Genomic DNA, 21,653 nt, shown 5'->3' with positions numbered 1-21,653 from the left:
TGATGCATATCATGTGAAGTGAGACTGTAAGTAGGTCCCCAACTAAACCGCTAACCAATGTGTAGAATGACCTATTCTGTCCCCGCTGGTTCATGGAAAGGCTGGGACTGGGCTGGGTCGTCTGTGCCAGCTGTCTCCCCACCCGTTCCCTCTTATACCAGCAGTCCAGAGCTATGTTGTTTATGAGGTGGGACTGCCTAGATTAGGCACTGGAGTTAGTCCGTGGCCTAGCTCCCTGCTCAACCCTTACCAACTGGGTGACTTTGAGCAAGAGAATTGGTTTCTCTCAGCTTCTGTTCTAAACCTCATTTATCTTATCTGTGAAACGGGCATGAAAGTGGCACAATGCCTCCTTCGCAGAATGGCTGTGCAGTTGTGAGTATGGCACATGGCGGGTGTTCTGTTGGTGTCATTACTGTTACAGATTACAGCCAGGTGGAGCGCTGGGGTATCCCCTCCGGGCTCCGCACAGCGCTGTCACTAAGCTGGACAGCCGGCAGGTGGTCAGTGTCAGTTCCTGGTTCCAGTCTCCCTGGGGGAACACAGCACAGTTCTGCCTGTGGAGGAGAAGCAGCCAATGCAGGAAACGAGAACTGAGTGAGCCAGCCAGGAGCCCTTCTTGGGGGAAGGGGGCGTGCAGGTTCCCTTAGGAAGCCAGCTGCAGCCTTTGGGGCCCCGTGGAGACTCTGTCTCCTTAGAGAGGGTGTTACCCACTTAGTAGAGCCTTCTCCCAGAAACCTTTGCACCTTGACTCTTGCTATCTTGGGGTTCACGGGAATCGGGGAGCTCCATATAAGGAGACGCTGGCGCTTTGAGGGCAGGGGGCAGCACCTTCGCCAGGTGGAGATACCCTTGGAGCTTCCTTCTAAACGTGTGCCGCATTCGGTGGGCACGCAGTGAGAGCTAATTGACTACCCGGGATGGGCGGGGCCGTGGAGGGAGCAGTGTCATTCGAGGGTACCCAAGGATGCGTGGGAGGGGCCCACGAGTTCGCTGACTGCGGACCCTAACCCTAAGTGTCTGGAACCCGGGAAGGGGTGAAGGGGAGTCTGCTGGCCCCGACTCGCTGGCAGAGTTTGGGCCTCAGTTTCCCCATCTTTGAAATGGGGAGGGGGCGGCTCGGCTGGGCGGATCTCTCGCGGTCCCGGGGGCCCCGTGCGCCTTGCGGTAGCCGCGGGGCGCCCCCGGGCCAGCGTGGCGGCAGCGCGCGCGAGCGCAGGGGGCGGCGCGGGCCCGCGGTGGGGAGGGGCGGGAGCGCGCGCGGGCCCGCGCAGGCGGCGGCGGAACCGAGCGGACGGGCGTGCGGCCGCGGCGCCGCCGACGTGTGTGGGACCCTCCGCTCCGGCCGCCCGCCCGCCCGCCCGCCCGCCGGGCCGCGCGCCGCTCCTCCCGAGGCAGCCGAGCCGCCCGCGCGCCGGTGAGTGGCCTGGGCCGGGCCCGGCGGAACCGGGCCGGGGCCGGGGCGGGGGCGGGGGTCGGGCGGCGGGGCAGTGCCCCGCAGCCGGGCCGAGGGGGCGCGCGTGCCCGTGTGCGCGGCCGCGCCTCGGCGGGGGGCGGGGGCCGGGGCGGGGGCCGGGGCCGGGGCTCGAGGGCCGCGGGAGCCTCGGGGCGGGGGCGGCGCGCGCCCGTGTGCCCCTCGCGTGTGCGCGCGCACGTCGTGAGGGTCCGGCTCGTGCGGTGCGCGGGAGCGAGTGCGGGGTGGGGGGCCGCGGCGGGGCTCCCGCGAGGCCGCGTATTGTTTCCCGTTCGCGCGGACGGCGCCGGGCGCCTCACGTGGGCCCACTTTGGTGAGGGAGTCGTGTGGGCTCAGGGAGTATGTGAGTGCACGTGCGTGCGTGCTCCCAAGTGACTTCTGGGTGCGTTTGGGAGCCTTTGAGGACGAAAGTGTCCGTGGATGTGCACGCGAACATGTATTTCGTGCCCGGGAGGGTGTGATTGTGTTTCTTACGGAGGCGGACGGGCACCTCCGTGCACCCACCAGGCGTCCCGTAGGACGCGTCCGCCCCTGGCCCGGATGCCAGGGAGCCCACGGAGAGAAGTAGGCCCAGGGTGGGCACCCGGTGGGTGCGGGGCCTCGCGTGGTGAATGAGGGCGGAGGTCAGACCCGCAGGGCCAGGCTGGGCCCGGCAGGGGGGGAGGCCTCATTGCCCGGCCTCGGTGGGGCCCCGAGGCCCCGGGATGCTCAGGCTGGGCTGGGGCTCTGCTGGGGTGGGCCGGGCTCCTTGGCCTGGTACTAGAGGACTCGGCTTCAGTTCTTCCTAAATACCTCCTCTGGGTCTCTTGGCTTTTCTTCTTCTTCCGGCCTCTGGCCCAGGCAGATTTTAATCATTCCCCCAGGCCTTGGGGCGTGGGGATGGGGGACGGTGACCCTGGGAAGGCCAGGGGTGCCAGGACACTTGTCTCTGTATCTGAGGGTCTCTCTCTCTCTCTGCGCCTGCTCTGCTAACTAGATGGATATTCATCTGATTTATTTATTTGTTGAGCCTGGGCTCCAAGCATGAGCCCCCAGGACAGTAACAAATTGATCACAGCAGGCTTGGGACACTGATTTCCAAGGTCTGTCTGCACAGCTTTGACACAGTTTTGGGGGGAGCTTTAGAAATGTTGAAAATCTCTGCAGTCAAAAGTCTTAATTGGGGATCCCTGGGTGGCTCAGCAGTTTCGCGCCTGCCTTTGGCCCAGGGCACGATCCCGGAGACCCGGGATCGAGTCCCACGTCGGGCTCCCGGTGCATGGAGCCTGCTTCTCCCTCTGCCTGTGTCTCTGCCTCTCTCTCTCTCTCTCTCTCTCTCTCTCTCTGTGTGCTTCTCATAAATAAATAAATAAACAAATCTTAAAAAAAAAGTCTTCATTGCTTTAAGGGCAACTTTAGAAACACTGAACTCCGTCGTCCGCCTGAATTTTCAAAACTCAGCTAGACTTTCTGAGGAGAAAATGTCGTGCGCAGGCAAATCTTGGAGGCACATTTAAAAATCGTGGTGTTAATGGAAGAAGAATTTCATTGAAAGGGATGCAGAGCGGCTGGAGGCGCCTGTTCCCAATGCAGCAGCTTACTGAGTGAACTTTGGACGTCTTCTTTTAGCAAACAAAACCTGGAAGGAAACAGAAAAGATCCACATTCTTTTTCTTTTTTGTCCTAAAAAAAAATGAAAAACAAAACAAAACAAAACCCAACCTACCTTCTGGGTTTGCTTGGAAAGGCTGCCTCTTCTTCTCCCCTCAAGGCCAGGCCCTCCCTCCATCCCCCACTCCCCAAATAAAATATGCCTGTGGGGAGCTGTGGATGAGTCACTCCCTGGCAGAGAGCCCCACGGGCAAACATTTGGGAAGGTTCTTGCCTAACTTCCCAGAAGAAAAGGCCCAGGATTTAAAATGGTCCCTGTGGTTTGTCAGCCTCTGCCGTCCTGTCTGCTTCGGAAATGACTAAAAGTAGTTTCTGTCTTCAGAAAATAAAGTCTCAGACTGAAGCAGTGGCCCAGGTTGGTCTGGGCTTTGAGCCATTTCAGATCATTCAGGTTTCAAGAATCGAAGCTCCTGGCTTTGCCAGGTGACATTTCCAGTGGCTTTGAGCGAGGAGGGGGCAGGGGAAGTCATGCTTACTGGGAGCACCTACTGTGTGCACTTTTAATCCTCCTAATAGTTGTGGGCGAAGAGACACAGAGACCTGTGTCTCTGTCAACCCTGAGTCTTGGGACTGCTGAGAGGAGGTAGAGGCAGAATCCTGTCACCTGCCTGACTTCCAGTCTGTCCTCCACACCAGGGCCCTGATAACTTGTCTTCTGAAGGTGCACAGGCTGGGTGCTCAGTGCTTTCACACACATCTACTCATTTCATCTTCCCTATGAGGTTGGGGGTTGTCATCTCCATTTTACAGATGACCTAACTGAGGCTAAGAGAGATGGAATACGAGGCATAATTTTATGAAAGTAGCATCACAACTAATGGCCACCATTTGCTGAAGGCATCCCATATGCCAGGCACGAAAGCTGTAAGTACCTAAATTCACCCAGTCCACCCGGCAGCACAGAGACAGAACTATCATGATGCCCATTTTACAGATGAGAAAACTGGGGACACAGATGAAATCCTGTGCCAAAGATCACAGGATGCTGTGCGGTTGAAGTCAGGCTTGTCTGAGTAGAGCCCTCCATCTTTCCATTGGACGTGGAAAGTAAAGGTCACTGTGTTCCAGATTCTTGCGGGGCCAGGTTCCTCACCAGGCTCTGGGCTTCTGGGAGACGTCTTCCCAGAAGTGCTGCCCTCCTTCCTTGTCTACTCTTGCCCCTCAGCGGTGGATGACCCATGCCTAGGGCCAGGACTGTCAGATAGAAAGGGTTACAGTTCACATTTTTTTCTGTCCTCATGAAGTGCCAAAGATTGGTTTCAGAAGGGAAGTGTCAAAACAATTGTCAAAAAGAGAAGAGTATTCCCTTCCTCTTCTCGGGTCAGACCAAGCAAGGGAGTTAGAGGGTGAAGAGTGGAAGACCCTGGTGAGTCATCCAAGATTAAATGCGGGTTGGCATCTCCAGGCTTCTGTGGGGAGCAAACAGGCTGGGGCGCTGCCCTCGGGAAGAGCCCCAGGGTTCTGACCCCAGGTGAGGGTGCGTTGTTACATCCAGGGCCCTGACTCTCCATCTGAATATCTGACAACAGGATTGTTTCTACATAGGCTTCTTGTCACATGCCACTGTAGCCCTGTGCCTCTCTCTCTAACTCCTTCATTTCCATTCTTATCACGGTTTATACTAAGCTGTTCTTGAAAAGAATGTTGTTTGTGAGACCCGGTGCGGTTTGGGGGTGTGTGGCACCCCTGCAAGTGTCCTTTGATGTTGGAAGGAAAAGGTATTTCTCTCCCTTCTGATTCTGTTCTGCAAATTGATGAACATTCGCAAATTGCTTTGAGATGCGTTAATTTAAGGTGTGAAATAATAGATCTTGTGCGAAGGCTCAGCCACATATCTCTGGCATTGATGGATTTCTCTCCCGTCTGGCCTGTGACTTGGGGAGGTAAAAATAGTCCTTGTTTCTATATTTATTTATTTATTTATTTATTTATTTATTTATTTATTTATTTCTGATGTCATTCTTAGGAAGCGGTGTGCACACAACCGTGGTCCTTTCCTTGGCTATCACTTTGGATGGTTGCCAGAATGCTGGCGACCAGAACGTGGAGCTTTGGGGAGCAAGGGTGCTCCTGGAGTTGTGTGGGGAAGTCATCGGGGTGATCTCCCTCTGGGTGTCTGTGAAATTGCTTTGAAATGAGTGGGTGGTAGATGACCAGGATTGTCCAAAGATCCTCAGTGGCTTTTGGGTCTTTGGCCAGCTGCTTATATCTGACTTTTGGGTAGAGACAAGATGGCCTTTGGGGAAAATGTTTTATTTATTTATTTATTTATTTATTTATTTATTTATTTATTTATAGCCTTTTGTTTATTTTTTTTTTTTTAAGTAAGCTCAGTGCCCAGTGTGGGGCTTGAACTTGTGACCTTGAGATCAGGAGTCAGATGCCCCACTGACTGAGCCAGCCAAGTGCCCCCAAAATATTTTATTTTAAAAAGAAAAAATCAGGTCACTCAAAAAAATCAGCTTCACCCATTCCTGTCTGAGCTGGATAACGTACTCACAGCCCCTTCCTTTGACCCACGCTGAATTGAAGCAACAGCCTTTTCAGATTCAGCTTCCAGACAGGAGCGGACATTGAGGCCAATCAGTTGGTGGTGTAATTTCCTGTGACGTTCAATTTGGGAACTTGAATGTGGAGTGTGATCTAGCATTTTGACATCTGTCCCTCTAACAGACTTGCTTGTGTGGAAACAGACCCACATACAAGCCTCTGCTGTGTTGTCTCTAATTCTGGATTTTCCACAGACGACTGCTCTGGTGGTCTGGTGGCAAAGGCCTGGTCTTCTGGCCAGGCCCCTTGGCATCCACAGGCAGGATCACCACACCCCAAACCCAACCACCGCACCCCAAACCCAATGGGCCACTTTGGCTGGACTCTGGGACAGTCGAGCGAGCTTGCAGAATTGAAAGGTGGCGCCCCTAGCCCGGATCTGAAATGCATTCCGTTCCAAGGGCCTTGATCCACTTGGAGGCTTTCTTTCTTTCTCTTCGACATCTGCATGATGGTGACCTCATGGAGAAGAAAAAGAGGCTTTATGTAGGAATTCCATAGAGTGTGAAGGAATTTCTGTGAGGGAAGGGGGAGGGAAGCTGCCATTAAGAGAGCCCGCCCTGCTGCATTTCCTCGTGTTGTTTAAGCCTTGCACTTCAAAATTAGGCTGGGGGAGGGGCAGTACTTGACCTTGGTGAAAGGTAGCTTGGTTCCTTAGAGGACTCCCCAAGGTCCCCAATTTGTAGTTGAGGATAGGGGGTGAGTCCTTCACTGCCAGTGAGTGGCAGAGTTGGAATCTGTCCATGATTCCTCTCCCCAAAGCCTGCCCTCTTTTGTTCCTTTGTTGTCCATGAAGTCATTGAAACTGGGAGCTGTCAGGAAGGGACCTGCAAAGGGGCAGCGGTTACCAGCAAATGGCATTCAGCTCTGATGAGTCCATGCTGCCCCTGAGAAATCTACGAGTCTCACCATCCTGAGAAGAGCCGTGTGCCCATTTTACAGAATGGAAACAGGCTCAAGGAGGGGGAAGGTGCTATAACCTACAATCGCACTAAAAGCTTGAGCTTTGGCACCAGATGGAGTGAGGTGGGAAGTCCCAGAGTGAGTCATTAATCTCTCTGAGCCTCCGTTTCCCCAACTGGAAAACAGACAGTATTATGGCCTCAAATGTTTGAGGGGAGAACTATAGGAAATAATGGATATAAAACCCTCAGCACATGGGTAGTGCCCCGGAAGTGCTTGGTGTTCACTGCCTGAGATTTTATGGGAGGTCAAGAAACTGAGTGATTATTAAGGACCTGCCCAAGGTCACCGGGGCCTAGGGAAGGTTGTTTCCTGTCGAGCATTTTTAGTGCCTTTGCATGTGGAGGCTGAAATCAGGCCGAAAGCCTCTCCCAGGTGCCACCAAAGTGATCATGATCCTCAAAACAGGTTGGGAAGAGGCAGGGCAATTTGGTAAATCGAGGCTGGCTTTAAGTCAGGGTGCTCAGGGCGGCTCAGGAAAATGTTTATAAGTCTAGATTTTGCACCCTCCCCACACCCCCCATGAGGCTTGGAAAGGGAGCCTTAGAAGATTTTGACGCATCCTCTTGGAGTTGGAGGGTCTCGGGAGGCCCCAGAGCTGTGTCAGCCACAGTATGTTATTAAGCAAGGCAGATGTTTTGTTAATTATTTACACAGCGCCGGGCGCCATCAGAGGTCTGTGCTGACAGAAGCGGCTGTCACAGACCTGGGCCTGGGGGCAGGTAGTTCTCAGTAGAAAGCCAGCGGGCAGAGTCCTCCTGGAGGGTCTGTGCAGGGGTCCGTGTGTTTTGGGCGCTCTGTCCTGAGCCACGTGGGGTCCAGTGGGGCTGGCTTATTGTCCCTGAGGGAGGGAGAGGTCCTTATCCCAGGGAAGTGGCTGCCCCTCCTGAGGCAGCTTCCGTAGGCATTTGTCAGCTCTTCACACCTGAGACCCTGCTGTGGTGTGTGTAGTAACACTGAATCCAGCACCTCTACTCCCTCACCTGGAAAATGGGCTGGTAGCAGCAGGGCCTCTAGCTGGGCCCTGTTGGTTCTTGCTCACCCCTTGATTCTTGGACACTGTTTGGGGAGTGATTTGCCTCAGAAACCCAACTTTAGTTAGGACTAGAATTGTCAAAAGGAAGGGGCCTAGGATGAGAGCCTTCCCTGAAAAGCCACAGAGTGAGGGATGCTGATGGGGAAGGGGGGGACAGGGCACACCTAACCCCATTTTCCCCTGGCACTAATCCTGTTCTGTGTTTTACAGAAAGAGGGTTTGCACAGGTCATTTTAAGAAAAGTTTCTTATACGAAACATCCATAATCTATAAGTCTGTGGAAAAGAAAGCAGATTGGTGGTTACCAGGGGCCAAGGGAGGTGGGGGGCATGAGGAGCAAACTGCTCTACAGGTACAGAGTCTCCTTTTGGGTGATGAAGATGTTTCAGAACCAGAGCGAGGGGGTAGTTGCATGGCATTGGAAATGTGTTTCAGCACCCTTACCCCTTCCTGATTTCTTTTGTCTGTCACCTCCCTCCTGGACTAGAATGTAAGCCCCATGAGGGTAAGACTTGGTCTGCGGACCGCTACTATATCTGCGGTGCCCAGTACTGTGCCTGGCACATAGTAGGTACTCCATTAATAGTTATCGAATGAATGGAAAATTTCAAGTTTCAGAACCCTTGAAGAATGTGTGTGTAGAGTTACTGAATGTGTTAGTAAACTTTGCTTCTCTCAGTGGGCAGTGCAGGACAGTTGTGCCCATCTGACCCACCTCTGTCCAGAGAAGATTTTTTAGGTAAAGGCTCAAATTATTCCCAAGGGAGGAGCCTACGCTTATAGTAAGGCTCGTACCTTCCAGAGTAATCAGAGTCTTTTCCTTTGCTCCTTTCCTGCAGAGGTGGCTCCTGATGTCTGTATAGGAGTGGTTTTGGGTTGGAACAGGTGGGTGTGTGTCTTAAAGGTACATTTTCTATCAAGTATACTTTTTTTTTTTTTTTTTAAGGAGGGTGTATCTTTTGAGGGTTGCTTAGGGAAAGAGAAGTGTTTAATTCTCCCAAGAGACCTCTGGGCACAGACATTGCTATGCAGCAAATGAGCAGGACCCCAGAGTTCACTCAGCCCAGAAAATGGGGAGTTGTGGTTTAAAGAAGTGATTCCCTAGCTGATGTGGCCTTGATGGGCTTACCAAGGTGGGTGACCAGATGGCAGGACCGCTGCAGACTCCCCGGCAGATGAACAGAGAGCCCACCCATATGCTTGGTGGGTCCTGCCATGTCCAGCCACACCAGGATCTCAAGTGTGGACTTGGTAAACCTGGGTCAGTGTATGCGCATTTCCTTTGTTCGTCTCCCCCAGGAATTTTAGCGGACTTTTGTGTTTGTTTTAAATGCCAGCCTCCCCAGCTAACCCAAGAGGAAATGAGGACTGGATTTTTGCCTGTGCAGAGGCTGGGGACAAGGATGAGGGCTGCCCACTCTTGATGGTGACAGCACAGCATTTGGGAACTACGCAAAGAAAATACTTTTACTCCAAGCTAACAATTTTTGTTTGCACAGGCTTTAATGACACTCCAGGCCTTCAGGTATCACCCATCAATAGGTGGGCACGTGATGTCTGTAATTTCCAAACTCTCAAAAGGGAAGTGGTCTGTAAAAAGCATTTTAGTGACATTTGGGGACAAGAGAGGCTGTTTGGAAGATGCAGTTTGGTTGCTAGTACGTTAGAAATTCCAGGATGCTCGAATGGCTTATGGGGCGGCATCTTTGAAATTGCACAGTGCTGAAAATTCTGGGACATATGGTCACTGTGATGTGCTAATGTTAGTAATCGAGGTATTTAATTACCCAGAAAAACCCCTTTGCTTATCCACTACGGGTTACTGGAGAGCCTTTATTTCTCAGGAGGAAGGTCTCACACTGTGTAATTCGGACCAGCAGACAGGGTGTCATTATCCCTCATTAATTTATTAGCTAATTAAGTGATTTATCTGGTTATGCGTTTATACCTTCCATTGCTGTTCATTGGCAACATTTGCTGGGCCCTACTCTGTGCCTAGACTGGTGCTGGACACTGGGGATAGAATGAAACAGAAGAGCAAATATTACTGAATCCCCACTGGGTGCCAGCCCATCAGGTTGTGCTATGGGCCACAGGTGAATTCATTTCCCTGTGGATGTTGTCTGAGTACCTACTATGCGCAGACCCATGGAGATGCCAGATGAAAATGACATGGTGCCTTGTGGCTAGAACTCTCACTGCATTTTGATGGTGTCTTTTGGTCCCAGCCCTCTGCTTTCTGTGGCAAACCCAGCCAGCCACCATTCATAGGCCCTGGAATGAACCAGAAATAATCCAGATGCCCTAGGAACCTATGTGAAAACAAGGCATCCCCTTCACACGTTGCGTCTCAGCTCCGCATCTTACCGCCACCCAGCATTTTGAGACAGAATGTGAGATCTCGTGGTTGGTTAAATACATAAATATTTTATGTCTTGATATTCTGAAAACGAAGCCCAAATGTGCATAACAGCAGCACATCAGTGCTATCTTATAACATAGATCATATGTTATAATAATCTGATGACATGTTGCTTAAATATTTATGGACTGATGCACCATGACAATGAGGGAAGAGAGTAGTATTGGAGCAGAGTCGAGGCAGATGCTAGAAAGGAGGGAGCAGATCCATGTGATCTTGGGAAGTGCCACGTGATGCCCAGGTTTTGGATATGATGTTTTGGGGTTTCATGACAATAGCAATGGCAGACATTTATTGAGCACTTGCTGTGAGCTGTGCTCTTCCTCATTATTTCATCTAATCCTCACAGCCACCCTTCAAGGATGCTACTCTTAATAGTTACAGAGGGGACCCTTAGGCCCAGGGCAGGGCAGGTCTGCCCTAGGCTCCGCAGCTGGAGTAGCCCAGGACCAAACCTGGGTTGGCTGCAGTCTGAGCCTGTCTTCACTGTGTGTTCTGCTCTATCCGTGACCAGTCGTATCAGAAAAGCTGCCACCGCCACCAGGTACTAACTGGACTTCCTAAATCACAGAAAGAAAGGCGATGTCTGTGAAATGTCAGGGAGGAATAGAAATCACAGGAACAAATATCTAACCCAGGAGGGGCGATTGCACGCTGCCAGCAGAGCCACCACCCCACATGCCTGTCATGTGGTGGGAGGCTCTGGAGGTGGCAGTTCCATCCCTTGGCCACTCTCTTCACTGCTAGTTTTGTGGTTGTTCAGGGAGCTGTCCACAGACCCTCCTGAGTTAGTGCCCAAGGCCCCAGCCTCTGCGTGTGCCTTCCCCTCTCCCCACAGTGCCACCCTATAGACTCAGTAGCCCCCCAGTCTCTGACAGCCCTGTGAGGTAAGCCCCCATGTCTCCACCTTACAGATAAGGGGCTCCTTCCCCCTCCCAGAGCCCACTCCCTCCCTCCGGGAGGCAGACTGCATGTACCAGCCATTCCTTTCATGCCTTCCAGGAGGCTCTGCTGGACCGGCCTCCCTCGACCGAGCTGTGTCACCATGAGTCCTGCCTGTTTTGTGATTGCTCAGTGTCCTGCTGATCGTCACATATCCAGCACTGGAAACTGAGCCTGGTCCACAAGACAGAAATAAGTTACCAACTGTAGGGGTTCAAAAAAGAAGCTCCATGGACCAGGCTGAAGGGAGGCTGAGGTCTGAGAAGCTTTTTGGCCAGTGATTGTCTCAGAACGCTTGGTGCCTTCTAGTTCCGTGGAGGCCTAGGGATGTCCCCACGAGCCTCCAGGCTGCCCAGGGATGGAGGTCAGGAGGTCATATAAATGGAAGTCAGGGCTGGCTACATAATTTGTGGGGCCCAACACCGAGTGAAAATGCAGGTCTCCTTGTTTAAAAAGCAGGAAAAAAGCTTTTTCTTTCACCATTTCTTTCTACCTGTCATGGTGGCTTTTATTAACTCTCGAACGCCATGCTTCCTTGGGCACAGGGACACTCGGGGCGAGTACAGACCCTCACAGTTACCCTGTGGTGTGCCTGGCCCCATGACTGCACCCAGTCCCTGCCAAGGGTGGAAAGTGGCTGAGATTACTGTGGCAGGGGGGCGGGAGGAGGACCACTTGTGAGCTCAGGCTCCCAGCCCCCAGCACATGCACCACTGTCCCACCGGACTTCACTTAAAAAGCACAAATTCAAAGATAAAATGAAGACTTTAAGTAGTGGACACAGAGTATGAAACTCCAAGCATGAGGCTCCCTTCAGAGGGCAGGACGGGACGAAACGGCACTGGTCACATGTATGTGAAGCTGGTCCTGATGGCAGGGGCTGTGGCTTCCTCCCACTAACACACACATTTCAGAGAGCAGGGTGCCTGTATTGGACCCCGCATAGGTGTAGGCCCAGATCTTATTTAGGGGAGAAGTTCCACTGTGAAGTGCGATCTATAGACCACTGGCCTGGGATGTGAATGCTGTCAGTTGGCCAGCTGGTCTCCCTCCTCACCCTGAGCCTCTTGTATCAGGTATATACTGTGGATGTGAGTCTCCTTGAAAATGCCCCCCGCCCCTCAATTAAGTTCCTCATGTAGTTGCCAGATGTTATTGCATCGACAAACCCATCCCCTCACTTCTTGTCCTTGAGTGACAAGGGTCAGAAATCAAATGACGAGGTTGCTGACCCACTCACTCAGGAAGAACGCCAAGCAGGTGGTGCCGTAGGGATCAGAGAGGGCGGGGAGCTCAGATTCCACCAGCTTCCCACGCTGTTCCTAGCCCTGAAACTGAGGGACCTGGCAACCACGGGATGCAGACATCTGGCTGCTCTCAAAAATATGAATGAGGGAGGCTCAGGAAAGTTAACTAGTACTTATTATTTAGCACCTAGTGTGTGCCAGTGATGTGGTCAAGTGCTTTCTTTATCTGTGTTGCCTTAGTCAGTCCCCACAACTTTGGACCGGCCTCATTTTCCAGATGAGAATAACTGAGGTCCAGAGATTAAAGCCACCAGTCCAAAGCCATAAACCACCTGGTTTGGAAACTAAGATTTGAACCCAGGCCTGGCTGAGTCTTCCTTCTGCCTCCACTCACTGTTGCATGTGCATGGGAACAGAACAGGAGCCAGACCTTAGCTTCTGTGGCCTGTCAGCCCCTGCCTGGAGCAAACATCCTTCCTGGCAGGGAGCAGGTCCTGAGGCTCCAGCTCCAGCTTTTCCCCTCTGTGACCAGCCAGCCGGGTGGCTGGTCTCAGGCTGAGAGATGGAGGAGGGAGCTGGTGGGTTAACCTCAACACCCTGCAAGCCAGCCCGCCTCTGCCTTCTGCTCCTCACTCTCCTTGGCTTGTTGCTTCCCACCACAGTTTTCTCACTTGAAAGTGAGGGGGAAATCTCAGTTCCCGTCTCCGGGGGAGTTTGTCTGATCCAGTGAAGTAAGCACACATACAGCAGCCATTCAGCAGTAGGTGGCCGTTATTATACCAATTAACGACATGCTGTGGGGTGAGGCTTGCAGCGTGGTGGCACTTGGGACGCTCAGGAGCTCCTCACACTCTGGGACAGCATTAGCAGTCCCTCATCCCTGAGCTGCGCTCTGAGATTCTTCACTTCCTTGCTTTGTTTGTTCATTCATTGATCCAGCAGAGCCAGGCACTGTTCTAAGAGGCACCATGAACAAAAGAGATGAAATGGAGCTGACATTCTAGTAGGGAAGAGCCATCATAATAAACCAGAGAGGAGTAAAGAATGCCCAGTGTTACTGGCCCAAGTGTTGGAAATAGACGCAGGGTAGTTGTGGTGTGGGGGTCCCTCCTGGGGTGATATCCCCGTAGCCTCCCGAGATTTCACATTCTGCCTGTGGTTCTAGATCCCAGTCCCGTACCCTGCCCAGGGGGCTGGGATGGCCTCATGGGGCTTGCTCTGCCTCAGATGTCTTTGAGAAAGTGGTTTTCCCAGCTGAAATGTGGGAATTTTCAGTCAGGTTCTCCCAGGACTTTGGATTGCTCTTTCTCAGGGCTGCTGTTACAGGGGCCTACTGGGGCAAGTCCTGGCCATGTGTTCTTGCACTGACTCCTCTTGGTGACCCTGTGAGGTAGGTTCTTTAGTCCCATTTTACAGACAAGGAAAGGGAGACTGAGTGAAGATGAGTCAGTTGCCCAAGGGCACACAGGAGATCTGTGGCTGAGTCAGGATTTGAACCCAGGCCTTGGGGTCCCAGAGCACACATCCTAAACTGTTCTGTTTTAGTGTGGATGGATGTTTCTGTTTTTCCAGGCATCAAAAGAAGCCATGTGTTCTGCTCAAAGAAACAGATGCTCAGTAAGCACCTACTATGTGTCTGGGTGGTGCTGGGTACTGTGGGAGGGTGTGGCTGAGAAGAATGCTCGGATTGGCCTGAGAAGTGATGGCATTTACTCTTTCCTCCGGGGTGGGGTGGGGGTGAGGGAGGTGGGGGGGTGGGTAGGGTTAGCTCCATATTAGGGATGGGGAGGTAGAGGCCCAGAGAGGTTCCACAGATCGCAAGGTTACACAGCCCTGTATAATCTGACGCCACTTGCTCTGCCTGTCACCAACCAGAGCTGTCTCATGCCAGCTTCACCCTCCACCCTCATTTTGTACTTGGACTAATTGAAGCCCAAAGAACAATTCAGTGGGCTTGATTCCAAATTGGAAAGAGGATGGGCCTTTTGCTTAATTTTGGAAATGGCTGCCTTTCCACAGCAGAATTGCTTTTGAGATGCCACTGATTGTCAGGGTAGAAGACCAGAGAAACTGTAGCAGGCAGGGAGGACCTGTGGGTTGGGCCTGGGGCAGGCAGCTGTGTCAAGGGCTCCTCACCGGACTGACACCAGGGCGATAGGGTTCCTTGGCATGGGGCAGGAGGCGGTGGGCAGGCAAGCCGTTTAAAAGAAAATGTTTCCAGAGCTGGCCTATCCCCACCATTAGCAAACAGTCCTTAAACAGCAAGGAAATGCTGTGGTCCATGTTCACAAAACGGTGAGCTGGCGATCAGACCTATTTATTTAAACCCAGAGTCGAGGAGGCTAAAGACTTCAGCTCTGAGCGGGCACGCCGCCTCACAGTAGCAGGGGAGCCTAATCTTCAGGGTTTTCTTCCCATTTACGGGTTTTTTGTTGTTGTTGTATATTTGTAAAATGAGGCTTCTGCTGGCAAAAGCAGGTCTTAGCGAGTGCGGCAGCTCTTTCAAGACCTAATAAGGCCCCAAAGGAGGGTGTGTTCCGGCAACACTTTCCTTCCCTCCGGGGGCGGCCCGATTCGGCTTGCCTCCTGCACTCTGGGCACCTTATACCATCCATCTTGCTTCCCATTAACAGAATTACTGCCTTTACTTCTGCAAGGATGAGATGGGCCCTTTGGAATGGCCTTGGGGACCATGGCAGGAGCAGCTGCCATGAAGTTTTGCTTAGAAGGGAAAGGAAAGAAAAAGAAAAACCAAACTCTCACAAATGGATGGTTCCCGGGGTCTTAAGAGCCCGGGCCCAGGAGGAGAGGGGCGTCGGGGCAAGTCCAGCCCTGCTTCTCGCTCACATTCCCAGGCAAGTGCCTGATGCCTTTCAGGGGAGGGTGGACCACACAAGTGATGGGGTCTGGGGTTGTCAATCTGGGATCCTACCTGGAGACCCCTCTGTCAGGGAGCAAAGAAGGTGGGGCTGCAGGTTAGAAAGAGTGTTTTTGCCTTGGCTTGAACTGCTTCAGGACTTCGGGAGTGATTTCCTGTGAGGGGCAGCTGGGGGTGGCTTGGGGTGAGCTTAGTCTCTCTCTCCTCATTGGTGAGGGAGAGACCATGAGCTCTATGCCCTTTGAGTCTCCTTGGTTGGCTCTTGATACCTGGCTTTGGGGGTGAGGTCAAGGCCCACAGAAGCCATAGGGTCAGTGTAACAGTGGGAGGGAAAGCTGAAGGGAAAGCAAGAAGAACCAAAAAGCAACAATTACTTCCTGTCCCATATGGAAGCATCCCCTGACTCTCCAGTGACTCAGGGCAGGTAGGGGGCCTGTGTGTCACTGGGGTGTGTTCAGAGGGGAAGTCCTGAGTCTAAACCTCCACCCCATGCCCAGCCAACGCCAATTCTCTTAACAAGGTGTTATTCTTTGTATGGAACTATCCACTATCTTTTTAAAAACAGCTCCCCCTCTTATTGCTATGACTCCTTTTTTCATCAGAGCATCCATCAGGGGTTTACATATGTGAGCATCAGCTAGTGTTCACCTTTAAACAGCTCCATTTTATAAGTGAGTCCCAGGCTCAGAGAAGTAAAGTGACTTGGGATCCCTGGGTGGCGCAATGGTTTCGCACCTGCCTTTGGCCCAGGGCGCGATCCCGGAGACCCGGGATCAAATCCCACATCGGGCTCCCGGTACATGGAGCCTGCTTCTCCCTCTGCCTGTGTCTCTGCCTCTCTCTCTCTCTATCATAAATAATAAATAAAAAAATTAAAAAAAAAAAGAAGTAAAGTGACTTGTCTAAGGTCACACAGCAACGATTTGAACCCAGATCCATCTCCCTGTACCAGTTGCTGCTCTGGTACCTATAAGGATCTGCAGGGGATAGCCAGGTGGAGATGGCATGCTGGTGGGAGCCCTGGGAGGTGTGAAGCAGGGGTTGCAGGAAACCAGAAGAGGCTCTCTGGAGCCGATGTGGTCAATGACAGGTGTTACCTGAGATTGGGGTCAGACAGGTAAGGAGGCCTTGGATACTGAGCTCTGAAGTGATGACTTTATCTGGAAGCTTTAAAGGCTGATACAGGAGGGGCCGTGTTTCTGGTGGCATGTGTGGATAATGGTTTGATGAGGTGGTGGTAAGCCTGGGAGGCTGGTGGGGAGGCGCCAGTGTGGACAACAAACTGTCTCCTAGCGGTTCAGCTGTCTGAGGCCACAGTTCCACCAGGAACGGCCTTTGGCTCCATGCCCCCCCCCACCCCCCCCCCACCCAACCCCAGCCCTTCCTGCTGGCTGTCTGGCAGGAGGCTCCTCACCTCTAAACCCCAGCCTCCCTCACAGCTTTCTTGTGAAAAGCAAGGCCAACGCCTAAGACTTGCTGGGGACAATGTGAGAATAAATGATAAAATATGTAAAGCTTGCAGGCTGCTTTGGGAAGGGGGGAAAGGTGCCATGGATGTGTTATTTCCCCTAAATCCGATTTCTGTTTGTCATTTCTTTCCTCCCTGTCAGAGAAGCTGTTTTGATTCCTGGGGATGAAAGAAGTCAGAGTTAATGGGAGTGCTGACGCCAGGCCTCTTCAAGGTGTCTGTTGCCGGAATACATTCATTTCCCCATTTCCAGGCCATCTCACTTATCTGCAGGAGCCTTGGTTCTGATACACTTCCCGGGGATTGAATTGTGTTGTCACTGTGATTGAGTTTTGATTCTCCCTTGATTGACTGATTGATTGATGGATGGATTGATCTGGTGAAGTCAGAAGCAAAGCTGTGAAAATGACTGGCTCTGAGTTCTAACGTATGTCTGTGGCACATTGTGTATGCGGGGTGGGGGTGGGGGGGGTCAGAGCTTTCCCCACCCACGGGAGTCGGCCTCTCTGGCAGCTGGTGTTAGCCATGCAGTGAGGGGGGCTCACAGCCTCAGGTTGGGCATGCAGCAGTGTGGCGTCATAGATGTGCCCCGCGGATAAGCTGGCTGTTCCCAGGATCTGTCCAGGTGAAGTTTTCCACAGCGGCAAGATTCTTGGGAGGGTGAGCCCAGGCTAGCCCAGGAACTTCTGTGCACCCTCCTGTAGAGCCCAGTGGTTCTAAAGCAGATGGGGTTTTGCCTGCCATTAAGGGATGCAGCCCCCTGCCCACCACAGGGCGTAGCACCTGCTGGGGATGCAGCCTGAATATTTTTATGTTAAATGGACAGATGTAGATAAGGAGATAAATGTGTCCCATACTGGCTGGGTGACTTCATGTATCTGGGGTCTCATTTTTATCATTACCAGAACCTCTATTTCAACTGGGGAGATTGAGATTCAGAGAAGTGAGGACTGTGGCCAAGACACCCAGCAGAGAAGCCTCAGGGCTGGTCTGCACATGTGTGTGACCTTCCACTCTCATTAGAGCACTGGTCCCTCTGCCTGGCCTTTCCTTCTAGTCACTGAGATCCCCCCAGGGCTGGACATGGCCTGTCCAGACCAGATCTGCACTTCGGCTCCCACATCAGGGCCGGCCCCTCCTCCAAAGCCCCCCCTCCTCTCAGTGCTGGGTGGAGATGAGACAGGTGTGCACCCGGTGTGCCAGGCACACCCTAGGCACTTTGGCCAGGGTTTCCCAGCAAGTAAAGTGAAGGAGCCCAGATTCCAATTCAGGAAGGACAGTTACCTGCTGCCTGGAGAGCAGGTGGCTGTGACCCATTATCATGGGCATAATGTTGGAAGCAGAGCCACTCCACTCCGAGAAAGCATGGGGCCTGCCAGGGTTGGGCAGGGTTGGGGGGCAGCCTCTTGGCTCCCCAGGAAATGTGAGGCCAGATCAGGCCCCAAACCCACTCAGTCCCCATGAAGCCACCCCAGTCCATCTCTGGCTTCAGTTGCTCCACCTGTGCAGTGTGGGAGTCAGGAAGACCCAGCCTCCCCAGGTGCCAAGAATGTGCCGAGCAGTTTGCTACACAGTCTGAATTAACTGGTGACCGTGGGAAGCCAGGCCTCCTTACCTGCACAGCCTGACCACCTCCTCTGCTACATCTCCCTCCTAGCACTTACTGCCGCCCCACGTCTGTATCTATCTCTCTACTGCCTGACACCTCCAGGCGGACGGGATAGAACCTCCTCTGCCTTGTGCCTCAGACAGCGCTTGGCTTTGTGAGCCTCTGAGGGAATGTTTGATGAATGACGATGGGGTGAAAAGGAAACGGAGGCCGCAGAGCCACACGACGATGACAGGTAGAGCCCTGGCTTGTGCAGTGCCGCCTGGGGCCTCGCTCACCCACTAGCTCTCAGCTGGTCCCCACATTGTCCCCGCAGGTTCACACTGCCCAAAGAAACTTCCAGTCTGCGCCTGTGGCTTTGGAACAGCTCTGAAAAAGCATGTCCTGTGACTGCTCAAGGAATCTGGGCCTTTCGCCCAGAAAAGAGTGTGTTTCCTGGCTTCCTGAGAACTGGGGCCCACCCTGCCCCTGGCCCAGGCGTACAGAAGGGGAGGGCGGGAGAGATGGACTCCAGCCCAGAAAGCGACAGCGTCAGACCTTATCGCCTGAGGTTAGCTGCCCTGTGCCCGAGACTGTCCCAGTGAGGACACTCCAGCATGGCCACTACCCTGAGCTCTCAGGCAAAAGTTTCCCCAGGGTCTGGGGCATTCTCTGGAGGGGGATTTGCACGCTTGAGTTACTGGAAAAGAAGCACACCTCACACTCCGGCAGAGTTTTCTCCCCTGGATGGCCCTTCTGGCACACCTCACTGCTTACCACGTGGCAGACGTGGGTGCGATGTTCACGGAGTGCGGGACGACCCGCTTCCGAGGGGTCACCAGGCTGCCAGGGCCAGATGTTTCACAAGCTCCTCTGGGGCGCCTGGCACCGGGCTGTTCCCTGTGAGGCTGGGTGTGGGTTTACAAGGTGTCCTTGAAGAGAGCTGGAGTCACCCAGCCCATGATGTCTTACATTGAGTAATTTCACGATTTGGTTTCCTTTTCAAGAGTGGGGCTGTGCTTCTCTCCTTCCCCTGCTTTTCCTTTGTGTTTTCTTTTCCCGGTGACCCTCACTGACTGGCCTGGAATGCATCTTCCCTGGGGCGGGGAGATCACCCACTTCTCAGAGGGGATTAACTGGAAGTACCTACAAGTTTAACTAGAATATCCTGGGCAAATTTCTGAGAGGGAGAGAACCTTTTTCATACACATAGGAGAGTGGGGGAGGCCAGCCTCACGTCTCCTCAGCCAGGACTGGGGAAAAAAAAAAAAGCCTGGCAGGGCACCGTGGCTGGAGTTTGCTGGTTCCTGAATGCCAGGTCCAGGCCAGGCCCAGGGCTAAGTGAGATCTCACCTGTCCATCAAGAAATGAGAAAAATTGGGGCAGCCCCGGTGGCCCAGGGGTTTAGCGCCACCTTCAGCCCGGGGTGTGATCCTGGAGACTTGGGATCGAGTCCCGCGTGGGGCTCCCTGCATGGAGCCTGCTTCTCCCTCTGCCTCATTCTCTCTCTCTCTCTCTCTCTCTCTGTCATTAATAAATAAATAAAATATTTAAAAAAGAAAAGAAAAAAATAAAGAAATGAGAAAATTGAAAGGCGGGCCTGGTGTCAGCTACTTTCTTATGTCAGGTGTCCTCTTTTATGCGGGATGGTGATTATAGATGGAAATTTTACTGTGGATGCCAGAAAAAGTTGGCAGCTTTATATCCATCTTCAGAATTTAAGAGAAACGTTATAGGCCTGTGAAATCCCCAGACCTGGAAAGCATTGGTTTACTTCCTCTGCAGCCTGAGAAACACAAATTGAGCCTGGAGCCTTCGATGAAGTCTGCAGAGCCTGGGGAACCTGGGAAGATGGCGGCATGTGTTCTCTGGCCAAGCTCGGGTGGGGTGGGAGTGTTTTCATTTCCTAGGGCCACAATAACAGGTCACCACAGACCCAGTGGCTTATAGTGACATAGGTTCACTGTCTCACAGTCCTGGGGCCAGAAGTATAAAATCAAGGTGTGGGCAGAATCGGTTCCTTCTGGAGGCTCCAAGGGGAGGGTGTGCTGCATGTCTCTCCTCACTTCTGCTGGTTCGCAGCAAGGCTTGGTGTCCCTTGGTGGGTAGACGCAGGACTCCACTCTGCCTCTGGCGTCACATGGCCTTCTGGCTGTGTCTTAGACACCAGTTATTGGACTGAGGTCACACTGATCCCATGTGATCTCATCTTCACTTGATTACATCTACGAACAACCTATTCCCAGATAAGGCCACATTCCCAGGGTCCAGGTAGACATGAGTTTGGTGGGGACCCTGGTACAGGGACCTGAGCGGGAGGAGGAAGGGTTATCCACATTGGGCATGGCCAAGTGTTAGTGCTTTGGAGTGTCTGCAGCTATTTGAGTTGAAACAGGGTTCCAAGGGGGACTGCTGTGGCTCCCTGTGATGGCAGGGCCCAGGCAGCCCCAAGGTCCCTGCTGACATCCCTACCAGAGGAGACAGATGCACACAAGGACCCAGGTCCAGGGAGGGAGAGCTGTCACCACAGCCAGGGCCAGGTCGTGACTGGACTCAGGGTTGGGGACCTAGCCACCCTCCACTCTGACCCCAGAGTCTGTGTTCTGTATCCTGGACTTGTGTATATCCTTTAATGCAGGTGCCAAAGATGAGTGGATCAGCTCATTGGAGCTTTTTGAAAGATAGTCCATCAGCATTTAGTCTTTTGGTGGCACTGGCAAGGACCCTCAGAGGCCTAAGACCCTCAGTGCTCTGCACAAGTCCCCAGCCCTGGCTGTGCTCCTTTGGCCTGGAGTGTGGCCCCTTCCAGTAATGACAGGGCCCGCCATTCTGGGCAGTTCTGCCAGTTCGGCCTTGCCTGCTCTGTGGATTAAGGGCTGCCTGCCTGTGTGGCAGGAAGGAAGGATCTAGGCTCTTCTCTTCCTCCAGGGACCCTTATCTATTTTGGCAAAAAGGCTCTGTGGTCAGACATTTCTGAGTTAGTATCCCAGCCCTGATACCTCCTAGCCAGGGATCTTGCTCAAGCAAGTCCAAGGCCTCTCTGAGCTCCGTGGCTCCCCTCCTGTGAAATCAGAGTAATGATTCCAGCCCCGAAAGATGAGGGGATGGCTGTGTGGCTTTGAGGTTGTAACACCCATCTGTGAAATCCTTCAGGTACCTAGTATGGAGCCTGTTGCACGTAGGTGTTCAATAAATACAAGCCAGATAAGAGAGAGTATCTTGGAGCCTGGAATATAAACTTCATGGAACTCTTGAGACATGGTCCCAGTGTAGTCCCTTGAGAGGGAGGTTCTGTAGGCATTTCCTTCCTTCCTTGTGTGTGGGCACAGTTACCTGAGCTGACCAGGACAGACATGGGAGGTCAGGTATGATGCAGGTAGCATCAGCAGAAGAAAGGTGCTGCTGAACCATGTCTGGGTCTTTGATTCCTCCCGT

The 21,653-nt window shown here is 52.9% G+C and overlaps 1 protein-coding gene across 1 annotated transcript in view; it reads left to right on the top strand.

Moving 5' to 3' along the window:
- The first annotated feature begins 1,359 nt into the window (after positions 1-1,359).
- Positions 1,360-21,653, top strand: part of NEK6 (NIMA related kinase 6) — an 83,511-nt gene continuing 63,217 nt past the window's right edge. The window contains exon 1 of the mRNA XM_055324279.1: positions 1,360-1,417. The gene's annotated coding sequence lies outside the window, so the exon portion shown is untranslated. The remainder of the gene's footprint in view (positions 1,418-21,653) is intronic.

This window comes from Nyctereutes procyonoides, unplaced genomic scaffold, assembly GCF_905146905.1.
Source record: "Nyctereutes procyonoides isolate TBG_1078 unplaced genomic scaffold, NYPRO_anot_genome, whole genome shotgun sequence".
NCBI classification, from domain to species: Eukaryota; Metazoa; Chordata; class Mammalia; order Carnivora; family Canidae; genus Nyctereutes; species Nyctereutes procyonoides.
Note: the sequence above shows the minus strand (reverse complement) of the source record. Positions and strands in the feature narration are given on the sequence as shown.